Below are 16,152 nucleotides of genomic sequence, written 5' to 3'. Positions count from 1 at the left end.
CGGAGAAAGTTATTAATAGCAGACGCACACATGGGTGAAGGTCCAAGGCACATACAGATGAGGGAATCTCTGAAAGAATTACAATCAGTGTACTGGTGGCCAGGAATGAGCCTACACCACTACAAATATGTAAAGAACTGCCCGGACTGCGACAGGGATCGCAGCAATGAGTCAAGCGCATTAATGCCATGGTAGGCATAATGCTGTCTACATGCCATCCTGCGTCCTATTAATCATTGAGGCTAAACACACTTAAAAAATGTGGCCCCAGCGCTCGGCTGACGCCAGAACGGTTATAAAAGATCTGCGAGTCTTTATCGGCACATACACAATTGCCATGTTCCATTCTGACCAGGGTCCTGCTTTTAGCTCTCGAGCTCATAAGGAGGCCATGGCCAGCATGGGAGTTGGGTTGCGGTATTCTTGTCCGTCACACCCCGAAGGGAACAGTGTGGTAGAAAGAAAAAACCGGGACATAAAGCAATCTATAACAGCGAAGGTATTAGGTTCGGGTGCTGGGTGGGTCAAACATTTAATAAGTGTCCAGTTAAGCCTAAATAACTTGCCAAGACATTCTCTAAAAGGTTTCAGCCCATACGAACTATTGTTCGGAACTAGAATGCAAATTCAGGACTTAGATAGTCAGGTATCAGTGGTTGATGATAAGAAAACAGACTTTGACATCAAAGACCGTTTGGCTGTTTTACAGGACTTGAATGAAACAAGAAAATCCTTAAGCAACATAAAGTTAAAGCAACAGCCAGCTACCACTGACGAGGCACCACCAGCCCCAGCCCCAGCAAGGCCTGTCTGGATTCCAAAGATTGGGGATCTAGTCAGAGAAAAAATAGCGGTGAAGAAGGAATTTGGGCCTTCTTACAGAAAAGCAGTACCTGTCTTAGCAATCAACGGAACAAGATCAGTAGTACTACCGCCCCTTGCTGGTAAAAAGGAGAACAGAGTTGTATCAATCGACCTGGTAAAACCACAAGCATGTGGCCTATAATCAACAGTAGGCCCAGTGGACTCCCAAGAAACAACAGAATACCCAAACTTGCAACAATTCAAGAGGTTCAAACTGAAAGACTAATCACATTCGATCTGCCTGCAGTGCACAGAGAGGGATTATGCAATAATGCCATGGAACTCGTGCCTCTTGAAACACAGATTGAAACAGTTCGTCAAGAAACACCAGTCTACAATGATCTGGCATCAGAATGTGCTACCGAAAGACAAATTCAAAGAACAATCCCAACAATTGACAGAACTGCCTCTGGCTACTTTATCAACTTCGATAACTTTTCCGAGGATCAAAGCAACCCCGAAGTGATGCCTGAAATAAAAAAGACCTTTAAAGAAAAAGCAACAGAACTCTTTCAACAAATCAAAGAAGTATATCTGGATGCACCATTGATTGAGCATTGGATTATTTCAGGGGTATTCATACTCCTGCTATGCCTAATTTTAGTTTTAATTTTAGGAAAGTTTATTACAATACAATGGACACAGCAAGTCAGAACATCAACTTAGTCCTCAAACCACACAGATCATCCCACGTGAAGAAAATAGAACTGTCAACAGTAAATGTCACAGCCATTCCAATACCCGGTGGGGTAGTATGGGAGAAAACTGAATATGAAATCTATGGTCCGGTCGAAATCCTGAAGTATCCTCATCAATTCAAGGTTTCCTTAAGTGACTTTGTAAAACCTAGTACATTCTCTGATGATTGGGACTTTGAAAGTATTAATAACATGATGTCTGATTTAGTAATGTCAGCTAGATTCACAGAACATGATTATTTACAAGGTTTGTCTAGTTATGAACAGATGTTCTGCTTCACAGACTATGGTGATCATTATTTGCATAAATCTGCACAGCTTAGAAATGTTTTTAAGTATAACCAATGGGAACATTGTGCTACACCACCTAAAAGCAGTTCTAAAACATTCTTTGAGAAATTCAAGTACTTCTCAGGGTTTAACACCAGTGATGCAGAAACGTTTTATTACAAACTGTTAGATAAAGCAGGATTGAAAACAATGCTGACAAATACTAAATTGATATATTCAGAAGCATTTTATGAAAAAATGATGACATTTGGTTTTGATTATTGGAAAAATAACATTGAAACAAAAACAATCTGGGGTACAAAAGATTGGCAGGTACAAGGCCTAGAAGCACTATTTCGAGCCTGCATGATCCCAGAACAAATAATGTTTTTAAATGACACAATCCAACAAACAACCTGTCTTGGCCTAGCTAAGATCAAAGACCTTAACAAACCGTCTATTCCAAAGCCAATACCTGATAATACAACAACAGATATTGAGATAGACGTATCTAAAATTTTACATTTAAACAGAACACATCCTGATTGGAAAAAGTGGTTAATCTGGCCTACTGACACAAACAACTGTCAATATAGATTCCTGAATAGAACACAGGGATTAAAAATGACCAGACAAGACCCTAGATACTCCCGGGGACAACATCCAGGGATAGTAACAACATACAGTGTAGGGAAACTCTGCCTCGAATGGCTAGGATCATCCACACTGGCAGAAATTAAGCAACACTTATCTTTACTTAAAGATGGTGCTGATTTGCGCGATGTTATTATGGGACCACGCAAACAGCGTCAAAAACGCTTCATAGCGGCCAGCATCTATGCTGCATACAACGAGGCTTGGAAAGTCACACAAATTGAAACAGCTGAAAAAATACGAGAAATTGATCGTATTAATTTGGAAAAATCACTTTCTGTAGTGGACAATGGGTTAATGACACTGTCCTCAAGAATATATTCACGGGACAGTATTGTATCATCTGCCGTAGATATAATAGACAGAGACTTGCTAATGTTACAGCATGGCCAGTCGCAATTACGTTCTATTGTACAGTTAGGCTGGACGCTGCAAAATCTTCGTTCAGGCTATGTGCCTTGGCGTTTAATCAACACAACGTCATTGTTTTCCATCTTTAACCTTACTGATAAACAAATCAGCTTGGCACAAAAAGGAGCAGACTATACAATCCTGAGAATCGAAAAACTTGAGAGATTACCTTTGACAATGTCAGAAAGCCCTGTCATTGAATGGATAATACACGGGATTATCACAATTCTGATAACAACTTTCCGATTAAAAAATTGCCTTGAATACATACCTACTGGCCAGTATGAACGATATGGTAAAGGATACATTAAGTCAGCATGGAAATTACCATACACACACACATGCTATAGTGACAGCAACAAAAATGTATTTCTTAGTGGTGAAAACTGTAAACGTTCACTAAGCAGTATACTTTTTTGCCAGGGTATTAATTTACACGGAGCCTGTGAAGGAAATTCTAACAACCTTTCATGCCACCAACTTGTCACACCTGCAACGCAGATAGAGTCTTTCTTTATGCAACTCGCAAATGGGAGTTACATTCTAATAACGGATCACAGCTGTTGTGGCCTTTTGCCAGGAAAAGCCTATCTCGTAAGCGTAACTTCCATGGTCAAATGCTGTATGCAAGCATTGTTTCCAAACAGCCCAGGAGACACTGAGACTCCCATCTGGCCTCGTTTGAATTTCTCTTCTATACGAATTGATACTTTAAGCAAAATGAAGTCTGTGCTTTTGCAGACAACAGTGCCCATCACGTCATCAAAAGAGACGTATGAACTCCAAGTTGCAAGGACAGCATCAGAGATTCATGACCTTTTATCAACAAATTGCCCTGTGCATTTCACAGAAATGCTTAGCCAACTCCTTAACATATCTAGTGCCACAGGCATCCCAGGCATATTTAAGACAATTTTTACGGGACTGCTAACACCATTCGAAGCAATTCTGGGAATCATTCCTAATTTTGTCCATTCAGTCTTTGGCGGCATACCCCTATTTTTGGGACTTGAGCAGGCATTTTATTTTTGAACCTCCTGCTCCGATATGGCAAGCCAAAGCTCAGACATGACTCCTACGAGGATGGAAGAAACAATCCTAGCAATAAGCTACCGGGACAGAATAACTAGAGTCCTTGGATTGGCCAGGCTGAGAGATCTAAACATGACCTGGTTCCTTTCATTCAGACCTATATGGCACACCTGCATCTTACCTGTGCTACGATGTATGCTAGGCGGAGATGAATGCGTGTTGGACACCTGTCTTGCACTTCCATCAGCAGTACCAATGGATATCGATACTTTGCTCAATCCTGTAACGGCTCACACATTGTGTTGTCCCCAGCGGCTACCAATCCTGATGACGGCATTCGTTGAAACTCCTGTACTACGACTAGGTGGTAACAGTGGAGCGAGTGACAAAAGCAACATCACCCAGGTACGACCTTCTGTGAGCATTGCTGATCCAGACTTTGATGATAGCAATCATTCTCACACCTGCCAAGTTACAGCACTATCGAACTTGGTCGAACTGTCACCTGATTTTGTAGACCAATTTTTTGAGAGCCTGTCTGATATGATGTTCTCCCCTGAACAGAAACAATAACTTTTGGAAAGCATTCCGACACACAGCGTTCCCATGAACTCTGAATTCGGCCTTCTGTTTTGATCAACAAAAACTGCTGAAAAGCGTTGGAACTCTATTCCCCCGTTCAACAAGAATTCTTTTGAATTGAACACTTTTTAAAATATATTCACCTTTTTCTGGCACGAAAATTCTTTGCTTAAAGTAGACCTATTCATAAAGAACAGAAGCTTCTACTTCTATTTTTAGATAAATCTAGAGACATAATAACTTTACACCAGCCTCTAGCACATTTTACGGCAATGCATTTATATGTGATGAAATTATCTCGCCTTTTCTTTTCTGTATTAAGAGATATTTCATGTGTAATTTTTCGCAAAATCGTTCATTGATTACATATGCTATAATTTTGAATGATTTCTATGCTTAAAGACGTACAGTACCAAAATTGCCACGTATTTCAGATACGCCATTTCAAATGCATATATGTATTTTGGGGTGGGTAATGTTACACATGCATCTTTTGCTATAGTTTTAGTAAATTGATGGACATAAATTCGTGGAGTGGGTGTCGCGTTCTAATCTAGGGCCCTGATCGATACTGTGACCTTATGCCTCTATACGGCTATATATCCCTTTGTACCCCTATATTGGCATAACCGATCAAATGCAATATTCAGAAACTCGTCTCTGGCCTCACACGAACAGAGCCACATTTCAAAATCGCTTCCTCTGCAACTTCCTTTCAGCTCATTAGTGCAAATGACACAGCAGAAGCTATTATCTACGATTCCTAGATTACACTCCGAGTTCTTCAACAAGATAAAACTCAGCAACCTGGGAAAGCCCCGATTGCTATGTTTTGATTAGTAATAGAACTCTAATGAGCACTGAGAGACGATCACTTCCTAGTGACATCTTTATTGACGTCTTATGTCCAAAAACTTACGTCAACCCAGGCACCTTTCAGGTATAAATATTACCAACGTTGCCTTAAGCAAACGCTGCTGCTGCCTCGCTGATGATACCATCGCTGACTATCGCTACGGCTATCGCTGCTCACGAGCGAACAATGGTGTGGTACACATAGGAGCTGAACAGCTGTCCCCCTGCAAGAGCCCAGCAGATGCAAGCTGCCCGCGGACCCTGCCCCTCCTCCTCCTCTTTGACGCGCTGAGAGAGACGCTGTCTTTTCTCCTGCCGAGAAAATCCAGCTCCGGCGTTTGCAGCCTACTCTTGCGAGTGACTGGGACATCGAGTCCTGAGGGAGATACAAGACCTCCAACATTCTATTCCAGAGGTATGGTGTTGACTAAACCCTTAGAGAGAATTCTTGAAGCAAACCTTGGCAAAACCAACTTAACTAAAACTGCTACTTACTTACTCCCTTCCAAGTATTAGGCTTAGGTCAGGTACACTGGGGTAGGCGTAGTTAGAAGCACCAGTTGAGTACGTTAGCCTAATGTATATATGAATGTATATATGTTTTATTCATTTTAAACCATTGTATGGCTAAGAAACCATATCAATGCTTTTACAGTATTATTTCGCAATACTCATTTTACTGTACGCACTTTTTATAATAACAAGTCTTGCAATTGTGGCAATTCATTTCTCTTGTATGAGAAGAAAGACTGTTCAATAAATTATACCTTTTTATTGAAAACGCCCGTCTCTCTATTCTCTACATATTGTGAAAGTAATCTGCACAAAACTGACTGAGTAAAATAACTGTCTATTGTTTCACACGACTCTAGAGATTGACTCTTATTCTAAGGAGCAAAGTTGTCATGTTGCACGGTTGTTGGAAAACTGAATTCCTTCTTGTCTGTACCAGGGAAGCTGATCACTTCCTATTCAGTCAAGAAAGTTTCCAGTGACCTCTGAGCTAGTTGGTAACAAACCCAATTAAGTTTAGCATAGTCCGTAGAGGCCTGGAAGATCCGCACTTTTACGTCGATACTACTGTTTATGTTATTCAAATGCGCAGGGCCTATTGGGAAAATAGGAACTACACTACAAAACAAGAGGCCCTGTGCTTCCGGACCCGATTCTGATGTCGAGAGCTCTGCCAATTTAGGATCAAGTTTTAACAGGATGGAACGACGCCTCTCGCAAGAAATCGCACAATTGCCGTTAACCAATTGGCAAATCGCCCTTTGTGCCCACTCAATTAACTCATCGGGATCCACTAAAGTGGCAGACTCCTTGGCCAGGAACCCAAGATCCAGTATTTTGGTCAGCGGACCCAACAAATCAAGCAACTTGTCTTGACATGAGCGCCAAAATCTGTCAAGCCCCTTTTTAGGGTCCTTTGAATATTTTTTCAGGTAGGTGACCATCGTTGGGTCAACCTCAGGTGTCACTGCCAAATGGTCAGCAAGATCCGGCCTAGGGCATTCTAAGCGAAGCCGGGCAGGAGCATCCCTGTCGAAAGGTTGACGTATGTGAGCCTGGACATATGCAGCCACCGCAGGGGAAGGCAACCAAGAAGAAGAATGAGGATGAACAATTTCTGAAGGTTCAAAGGTCAAGACAGGGGGATGTGTGGGAGCATCAACAAAATGCTCTTTGCACACCTTCTTTCTAGGTGGTGGATCCTCGTGATCCGAAGAAGCAGAGGAGTGAGTGTCCTCGGTGTCAGTATATTGAACAACGGATGACTTATGTGCAGTAGACTTGGAAGCATTCGCCACCAAGGTTTTAGCCAATTTCTGAAAATCTGATCTGTGGGGGTTTACAGGAGATTTTGAGGATTTCTTGGAGGCAGGCAACCAACCTTGTTGCTGAGCATATTGGGTTAAATGACGCTTCAGCAGGTTGATGGCACACACCAATGCCTTATTAACTGACTGCTGGACACCCTTGTCCAATTCTGTGACCAAATCATGTTCCAATGGGCCAGAATCGTCCTCCCCATAATAATAGTCATCATCCTCATAATCATACTCTTCCATGATACACAAAGTGTACAGTAATGTCCACAAGATGACTAAGAACTTCCAGGAATGCCAAAGGCACAATGCAAGGGGGAGCGTGAGAACCCCTCAGCAAGCCAGTAGCGCAGGAAGAAACCTGGCCACAAACAATTCAAATGTGGAGGCAGACGGCTTGCTGAAAAAACGACAGAAAACCACACTCGAGGCAAAGCCTATGCACACAAACACAGCCCAAGCACTTCTGTGAGCCAAGGCGTCACACAGGGTTAATTCTGTCAGGCAGTGGGGCCACGACGTCAGAGCCGACCTTCACTCAACCAGCGTAGTGAAGAGACACTACAAGAAGCCGGAAATAGCTGGCGCGCATGCGCGACACAGCCGCCACCAGAATAGTGTAGTAAGAGCTCGCGCACCCAGCGCGAGTTCCCGAAACCCCAAACTCCCGCTCCACTTGCAAAAAGAAGACCTCGGCAGAAAGTGCCCGGTCTATGGGAGGTGGACACACGCTCCCCGCAATGCGCGCATACAAACCGGCAGAAGAAACGCAGAACGGTAAAGCGTCACAAACATGCAACCGAAGCCGGAATGCGCCGCAAAGACGCGCCACACAGCGCGATGGAAGCAAAGCATCAAGCAATATCAAACACAACAACACAGCAAATACCAGCAAATACAGGTAAGAACCGGCTGCGGAGCAGCAAAGAAAGAGGAAGAAAGACTATCATTGGCACCTTTTATACTGACTACTCTATGGTTGTTACCCTGGTGGTTATGGGTAATGTAGTTTTTTTGGTTATTGTTTATTGGCTGCTGAGCTTTCTATAAAGAAATGAGAAAAGCATAATCGGAGCCTCCTGTCCTGACATAGAATTAGCCTGATTAAATCCCTATAAGGGTTGAAGCGCATTGGCTGGGTCTGCCAAAAAGATGTTTGGAAACTGAAATAATAAAAAAATGTGTATGAAAAAGTGCAAGCGTCTGGAGATTGATTGAAAAAAAGAAATGAAAGACTTTACACAAAAACACTTGGATCAAAAGTGATTAAAGCTATCCATAATAGAAGCCTGGATATTTTTGATTAATAAATGGATAAGATGTTGCCCTCTTATTCAAAAACAATTAAGGTCACCCACATAATAATGTTTTGTGGAATACTGCATAATACTGTGATATGGAAAGGAAACCCCTTCGAGAAGGAATTGTGAGTTGATGAGAACACAACGTACAAAGTAGCACATTAATGAAGAAGTCGACACTGACAGTAAATGAATGCACAATGATGTTGTCATAAAAATGTCTTTTTAGTTTTCCTGGGGCATATTATCAAGGGGGTTTATCTCCGCTTTTTTGGCTTTAAAAGCCAAGAAAGCGGAGATAAAATGATCTCCCTATTACCTAGCTGTCGCTAACACCAGTTACCGACAGCTAATAGGAGATAGCGACCATCTTGGGCCCCACTTTGCATGTCAGTGATATTTATCACTAATGACATGCAAAGTGGGCGTGCCAAGATGTTAGCGACTGGAAACAGTCGCTAACATCGCTATCTCCTATTACCAACTTTTGGAGATATTTGCGCTAAGCGCGAATATCTCCAAAAGCTAACACCTGCCCTGAGCAGTTTTTAGCCATGTTATCCAATGGGAGGTGGATAACATGGCTAAGAGCATTAGCTCGGTAATGCATGAATATCGCTGACTTTTCAGCGATATTCATGCATTGCGGTCGATTTTTGTCGCATTTGCGATAAACCTTGGTAATACCAAGGTTTATTTGCGATAAAAATCACCGCAGCTTAGCGGTAAATTTTTGTCTCTAACGAAGAAATAGCGATAATTATCGCTATTGCTTGGTAATATGCCCCCATATTCCCAATGAACACAAAGGAAAAATTTTGTATATGCGCTTCTATTATCAATGTTTTCCAAAGCATTCGTTAATTTGCTTGCTAGTTCTGGCCAGTACTTGTTTACATATAGTTAAAGGAAGATTGACCTTTAATATCAGCTTCAAGAGTTTTTTAAGGTCATGAAAAATAACATTAATAAGATACTGTTATCTTCTACACTGCCACGTACCAGAAAGAGCTGTTCTAAGTCAAAGGACTATCAAACAACCGACCAGAAACTGAAACAGAATTGTTGAAATTAAATTAAAACAAATAAATACGGTAGCAATGGGGTGTCGAAAACCACCTGTAGGGAGCTTCACATTGTGCTGCTGCACACTGAATACCACAAACACACATCCGTTTACATACTGCCCATGCGATTTATTTAATATGTGGGCTGTAAGGAGCCTGTTCCTTGAATTATAAACTCCAGACCAGTCCTCAGAGGTAAACAGATTACCTGTATGGCATCTTGGAATCAGCCTGGGAAGCGTGGCTCGATCAGTAGTGCTGTAGTAAAGGGGGAAATGACATATGTGCAATTACCACTTTTTATTACAATTTTGTAGACAAAACAAATACAAACTACCAATGTGCATTTTTAGGAGGTAAAGATTTAATGTAAATTAAGAAGAAAAATTCACCAAAATCTAAACAATAACTAGTATGCCTCAATGAAAATAAAGGGTGCATCAAGCCAATTTCCAAAAGGAAAAGGTAACTTAATAACAAACAACAATCTGAAATAAGAGGAATTAGTGACAAATCGGCTTTCAGTCCAACAGATGAAAAAGTGAACCTCACATGGAGAAGTATAAAGGATGCTGATAGGTGGTGTTAGGTCAAATCAGTTTTAGGTGCCATAGGGGTGTGTTGTGTTCAGCTCACTTCACCGGTCTGAAACAGAAATTCCACACTGGAAGGGCATCTCAACTTCAAGGAAAGGATCCTCAGGCCAGGTTTTCCATGCACTGGCCAATTACCAGGCAGTTGTAAGGGTTCCTCCACATCTTTTAGGTTGCTCTCCAGCACCCACAGGTCAGCAAGAAAGGAGCCTGATTGGATAAGCTTTGAAGCACCAGGCAGGATAAAGCTACACTCCACGTTTGACAGTTGTCCATTGCTACTACTGTCCCTGTGCTGCACACTTCTCAGGTCCTCAATTACAGTGGAACTTTCCATGGCACAGGACCTGACTGGTGGTGTTGCACAGCTGCCTGTGGGAAGAACTACAATGCAGCAGCAACAAAAGTGAGCTTGGTCCATCATGTACTGCTCAGGATATGCAGCCTGTGGCAGCCTTTATCATGCAACCTTTATCACTCACATAAGTACAACACAGGTATGCACCACCCAGGTTTATTTTGGGTACTCTGCAAATATATAGATAGATACAGTATACTAAATAAGTAACTGAAGGTAATTTCAGACATAAACATATTACATTTGAAGTAAATGAAAATCAATGTTGATAATGTAATTTATCAAAATTGAATATTAAATACAAATTAATAATTAAATTGCGTTTCAGGAGCTGAAGATCTTAAAAATGTCTCTCCAGCCCATAAATCTTAAGACTAGGAATTAAAAAGAAAAGCACCCTTGTGCCATGTTAAGGTATCTCTGATGGAAAGAGAAGTAGGGAAGTGACTGGGAGTGTAATGCAGCAACACATTCCTCCTGACTGCCATCCTTCCTTCTGTGCTGCTGCCAGAGAAGAACAAACATTGTAATTATCTGGGGGACATATAGCATGGCATGTTACATTTAAAGGTCATGCTCTGTTGTAAAACAACAGCTTGACTTGATAAAGAGCCGTGTCTAATTCAGTTTGATTAACAAATGATCACATCTGGTTGGAGGGTAAGCCCTCTTTCTGTGGAAGCACACAACGTCTGTCCAATCAAAACATGTATTTCTGTCTACCACCATGTGGGTGTGGCCAAAGCTTCTCTATGTAGCACTCCTGAAAGTTCTTTTGAGATTGATCACATAAGGACTTGGGACAGATACACTGTCAAGTCAGATCTAACAAGGACTGTTTGGGGTCCCTGCCTGTTCCCTAGGAGAGAAATAAGACATATTCGGCCACATGCATCAAGGTATTTAGGAATCGCAAACGGTGCGATTCGGTAAAATCGGCCGTTTGCGATTCCTAAATATCTTTTTAGTATGCATCAATCGTTTTTGGCAAAATCGCTATTTTTAGCGATTTCCAAAAATGCGATTGCTTCTAAGGAATCGCAAATTTGCGATTCCTTAAAAGCAATGCATGATTGTTTTTAAAATTGCGAATTCGCAATTAGGGGGGCCAAATTACCACGAGGGTGAACCTCGTGGTAATTTGCGAAAAAGATTTAAAATGCTCAAATTAGCATTTTAAACACTGTCATGTTACAGACACACATGTCCTTAGGACATGTGTGTGTGAAACATCCACTGTAAAATACATTTCAGGAGTGCAGGGGGGGGTCCTTGGGACCCCCCCCTGCACCCATGGAATGCATTAACAATTTGCAAATTCTAATTTGCGATTTCGCGATTCCCATTGATTCCTATGGGCCTTTTGGCCCATAGGAATCAATGGGAAATGCGAAATCGCAAATTAGAATTCGCATAATATTTGCGATTCGGTAAAAATTGCGATTTTTACCGAATCGCAAATATTATGCGAATAAATTGTTGCATCCCGTTTTGCGATTCCTTATTTGCGATTCCCTAATTTTCGCAAATAAGGAATCGCAAAACCTTACATTGATGCATGTGGGGGTAAGTGCACCCTGTGAGGAAAGGGAAGAGTACACATAACATGTAGGACGAACGTGAGCTCTGCTTCCCATTTATGTGTGGACAGAGATGTTGTGGATCTTGCCACCCAGCGCTTGTTGCTTCCTGTGCTTTTCCATTAAAGCATGAAGGTTGCATATCTCTTCAAGACTGCACCTCCCTATTGTTACTCAGACTATACCTCAATAACTGAGGATAATGGGCGGCTGAGTGTCGAAGTGACCAGGTCACTGCAACAACAGTGTCCAGGAATACCATTCTCCAGTCACCAGTTGAGGACTCTAGTCTACTGGCCGAACCCTGTATTCACACCAATGGTTCATTTGTGGAAAAATGTGCTAGGGCTCTTGTCTGGAGGCAGCTTGCACCAGCCCATTTCTCCTGCTAGCCCCGTCTAAAACAGAACCAACTACCAAGCATGAAATCGGGAAGAGGCTGTGGCGTAATGGCCAGATCCGCCGACTTTGGAGCTGGGGAACCAGGTTCGAGTCTCGGCATGGGCTCATCATTCTGTGGTCCTGGGAAAATCATTTCATCTCCCTTTGCCTACCATAAATGAATATAAATGTGTCCTTAACTGGTGTTTATGAAAAGTGCCAGTGTTGATGATTAAGTGCCAGTGCTGAGCACCAGAAACCACCGACTCAAATTAAGCACATTTCATCCAACTAAAACTACACATTTTTGGCAGAACTGAGGGACATATTACAAACAACTAGCGATAATTATCGCTATGTTGGTTTAGCAGCGATATTTTTATCGCCGAGCTGCGGCGATTTTTATCACTTAGGAACCTTGCTATTATCAAGGTTTATCTCCTAAGCGATAAAAATTGGCCGAAATGCATGAATATCGCTGAAAAGTCTGCGATATTCATGCATTACCGAGCTAATGCTCTTAGCCATGGTATCCACCTACCATTGGATAACATGGCTAAGAACAGCTCTGGGCAGTTGTTAGCTTTTGGAGATATTCGTGCTTAGCGCGAATATCTCTAAAAGTTGGTAATAGGAGATAGCGATTGTTAGCGACTGTTTCCAGGCGCTAACATCTTGGCACGCCCACTTTGCATGTCATTAGTGATAAATATCACTGACATGCAAAGTGGGGCCCAAGATGGTCGCTATCTCCTACTAGCTGTCGCTAACTTGTGTTAGCGACAGCTAGGTAATAGGGAGATAATTTTATCTCAGCTTTCTTGGCTTTTAAAGCCAATAAAGCAGAGATAAACCCCCTTGATAATATGCCCCTGAAACTCTTGCGAAGTAAACCAGACACAGAAGCCCTGTCCTGCATATTTGTGCTAGAACTTTACAGATGCCTTAGAAATGCACATTTCGCCCTGCTTACGTAGAACAGCCAGATTGCCACTATCACATTATGTTGAATGCCGTTTACTGCAAGGCTAAAGAAACATGATTTTGCTATGCCTTATACTTTGCATTAAAGTTGTATTACTGTCTGGACATTAAATGTATTTCAAAATACTCAAGTGTTACCAGTATTTGCATTCCTACTGCCCACCACCCTGAAGAGTAAGGTTTGTCTGATTGCCATGACTACCACCTGAGACTTGTGATCCACATGTGAGGGTCTCGGCATTCAGTGAGTATTACAAGGATTACCCAGTCGGGCATGTTTCCTAGGACAAGTAGGACTCGCCTGACGCTTCCCATCATAGCTGCATAAGGACGCGGCACCTTTCATCTGATAGGTTTGTTATCGGTTGTTCTCCTTTGTAAACTGCATCTCATTTTCTAAACATACAATGCCCTTCAAGGGTAAGCCTAGGCTGTTTAACCGTCATACGTCCTGCAAGTCAAAGCCTAAAACTGTTCCTGGAACAGAAGTCACATTTTTTTTTACCGATGAATTGCCCCAGAGGTCCCTTTGCCTGAACAAACTGGCCTGACCGTAACTTGCATCTTGCAAAAACTATGGGGCATATTAGCAAGAAACTCGTTAAAATTATCACTTTTTTAACGCCGATAATGGGCTTGCTTATAGGCGTTATAGAATTCCAATAGAAGCCCAGGTTAGATGTGTAGGACATCTAACCTGGGCTTCTATGGGAATTCTATAACGCATATTAGCAAGTCCATTATCGCGGTTTTAGCAACAGTTTCCTGCCGCTAAAACTGAGATAATTTTAACGAGCTTCTTGCTACTATGCCCCAAGGTGACGCGAAATTCTGTTATTTCCGCGATATTGTATTGTATTGTAATTGTGGAGCATATTATCAAGAAACAGCGTTAACATTATCGCTGCTTTAGCGGCAGAAACCTGCCGCTAATGTGGCGATAATGGGCTTCAAAATACGCCATTGTGAATTCCCATAGAAGCCCATGTTCTGGTGTGAACATGGGCTTCTATGGGAATTCTCTACGGAGTATTATCAATATCAAGCTCATTATCGCCGCTTTAGCGGCAGTTTTCTGCTGTTAAATCTGCGATAATGTTAACGCCGCGCTTGATAATATGCTGCTGCATTTACATCGCGAAACAACCTGCGTCGTTGTTTCGCTTAAATATTTCACTGTAACATGTATAGCTCCGTTACAAGTGGCAAACTGGTGACCGCATGCTTAGACAATAATGTCTTACATTCAAAGATGCCAATAAATAACCAATTGAGTGCGCTTCAGAGAAGTAGCAAAAACCTTAACAGCTCTCCATTGCTGCCATCTTGTGGCAAGTAGAGAGACCAGCATGTGACGGTGAGAATGCAGTTCTTACTGAGAACCTTTCGGCCAATAATGTACTTCATTTGTATAAGCCGAGAGTCACAGCTCCTTCGTGGATGAACAGCAAAAAAGAAAATTACAACAATAAATCCGTAGTCTCTTAACTGCTCTAAATCTATTTCATTGGAAAGATTGAGCATGCCGAAAACATTGTTGTGCGGAGAAGACAAACTAAAGCTTTCCCTTTGCAAATTCTGATACCCGTATTGGCTTTTGACGCCACCCACTTCACTTTCTTTTTAAGCAGGAAAGATATTTCTTAGGGTGGTACCTTATTTGTAGATGCAACTGCGGAAAGTTACGGAATAGCAAGTGGTCCTCTGATTAACCTCACGTGATCAAAACAGTGGTCGAAGTGCATTAAAAACTAACATTGGCAAACCCAATGATTAGGACCATTAGTGTGTTGGGTTATCAGACCTTCAAATGGTTTTTACCAGATGTCACTACACTGCCTGTTGGATAAAAAGAATGACATGAATAATAAAGAGGGCTTGTGAAGGAGCCTGGGTATACAAAGGTCAAATGCTTGGTTTTCACGAGTCATTGTATTTTTGGATGTAAACATGGACCGAATTTACATACATAGGACTAATTAGCCCCGTGATTCTCATCCGTGCATTGCGGAATAAAAAATAAAGTTAGGTAGCTGTAGATGGCATTACAACTAGGGCTCCCGGTTTAATGGTATTTATTTTTTAAAAAGAAGATGTGGAATCAGCACCCATCAGAAAGTATCATCCAAAATGTCTGTGATTCGTCAACAAGGATTAAAGTTGTTTCCAAATGAACAGATCCGTACTTGAGTGTGGTTTGTTCTCAGTTCTTAATTCAATATTCAACAATAGATAAAATGTTCCACTATTACAGCCAATTTGTCTCTATTTTTAGCCAACGCGTTTCGTCTCATGAAAGAGACTTCTTCAGGGCTCATAGGAGTATTCTAAAGAGATGTAGTGTGAAATGGAAGATTCCTCAGTTCCAGTATAGTTTTAGAGAATCTATCAATTCAGATTTATATCCTGAAGAGACAATGAGGCATGGTAGCCAGCGAAAAGTCAGTCAACCGACGTGAAACTTCTGGTGCTCAGCACCGGTGAGACCCGGCCCACTTAAAGCCCTGGTCTTAGGCACGTGACCATTCAGGCTAAGGTGATGTTTGCTAAATGCCAATTCAGGGGATGAGGTAGAGAGCAAACTAGTGGAATCGTTGTCTTTAAAAGGCATGAGTAACAGTGCGTGACAGGCACAGCTCAGGGTTCATTGTAGCAGCAGCACTGTCTGATGCCCCCCCCCCCCATCCCATCCC

Source organism: Lissotriton vulgaris, unplaced genomic scaffold (genome assembly GCF_964263255.1).
Source record: "Lissotriton vulgaris unplaced genomic scaffold, aLisVul1.2 SCAFFOLD_10829, whole genome shotgun sequence".
In the NCBI taxonomy this organism is placed as follows: domain Eukaryota; kingdom Metazoa; phylum Chordata; class Amphibia; order Caudata; family Salamandridae; genus Lissotriton; species Lissotriton vulgaris.
The sequence above is the reverse complement of the archived record's forward strand: the minus strand, read 5'-3'. Positions refer to the sequence as shown.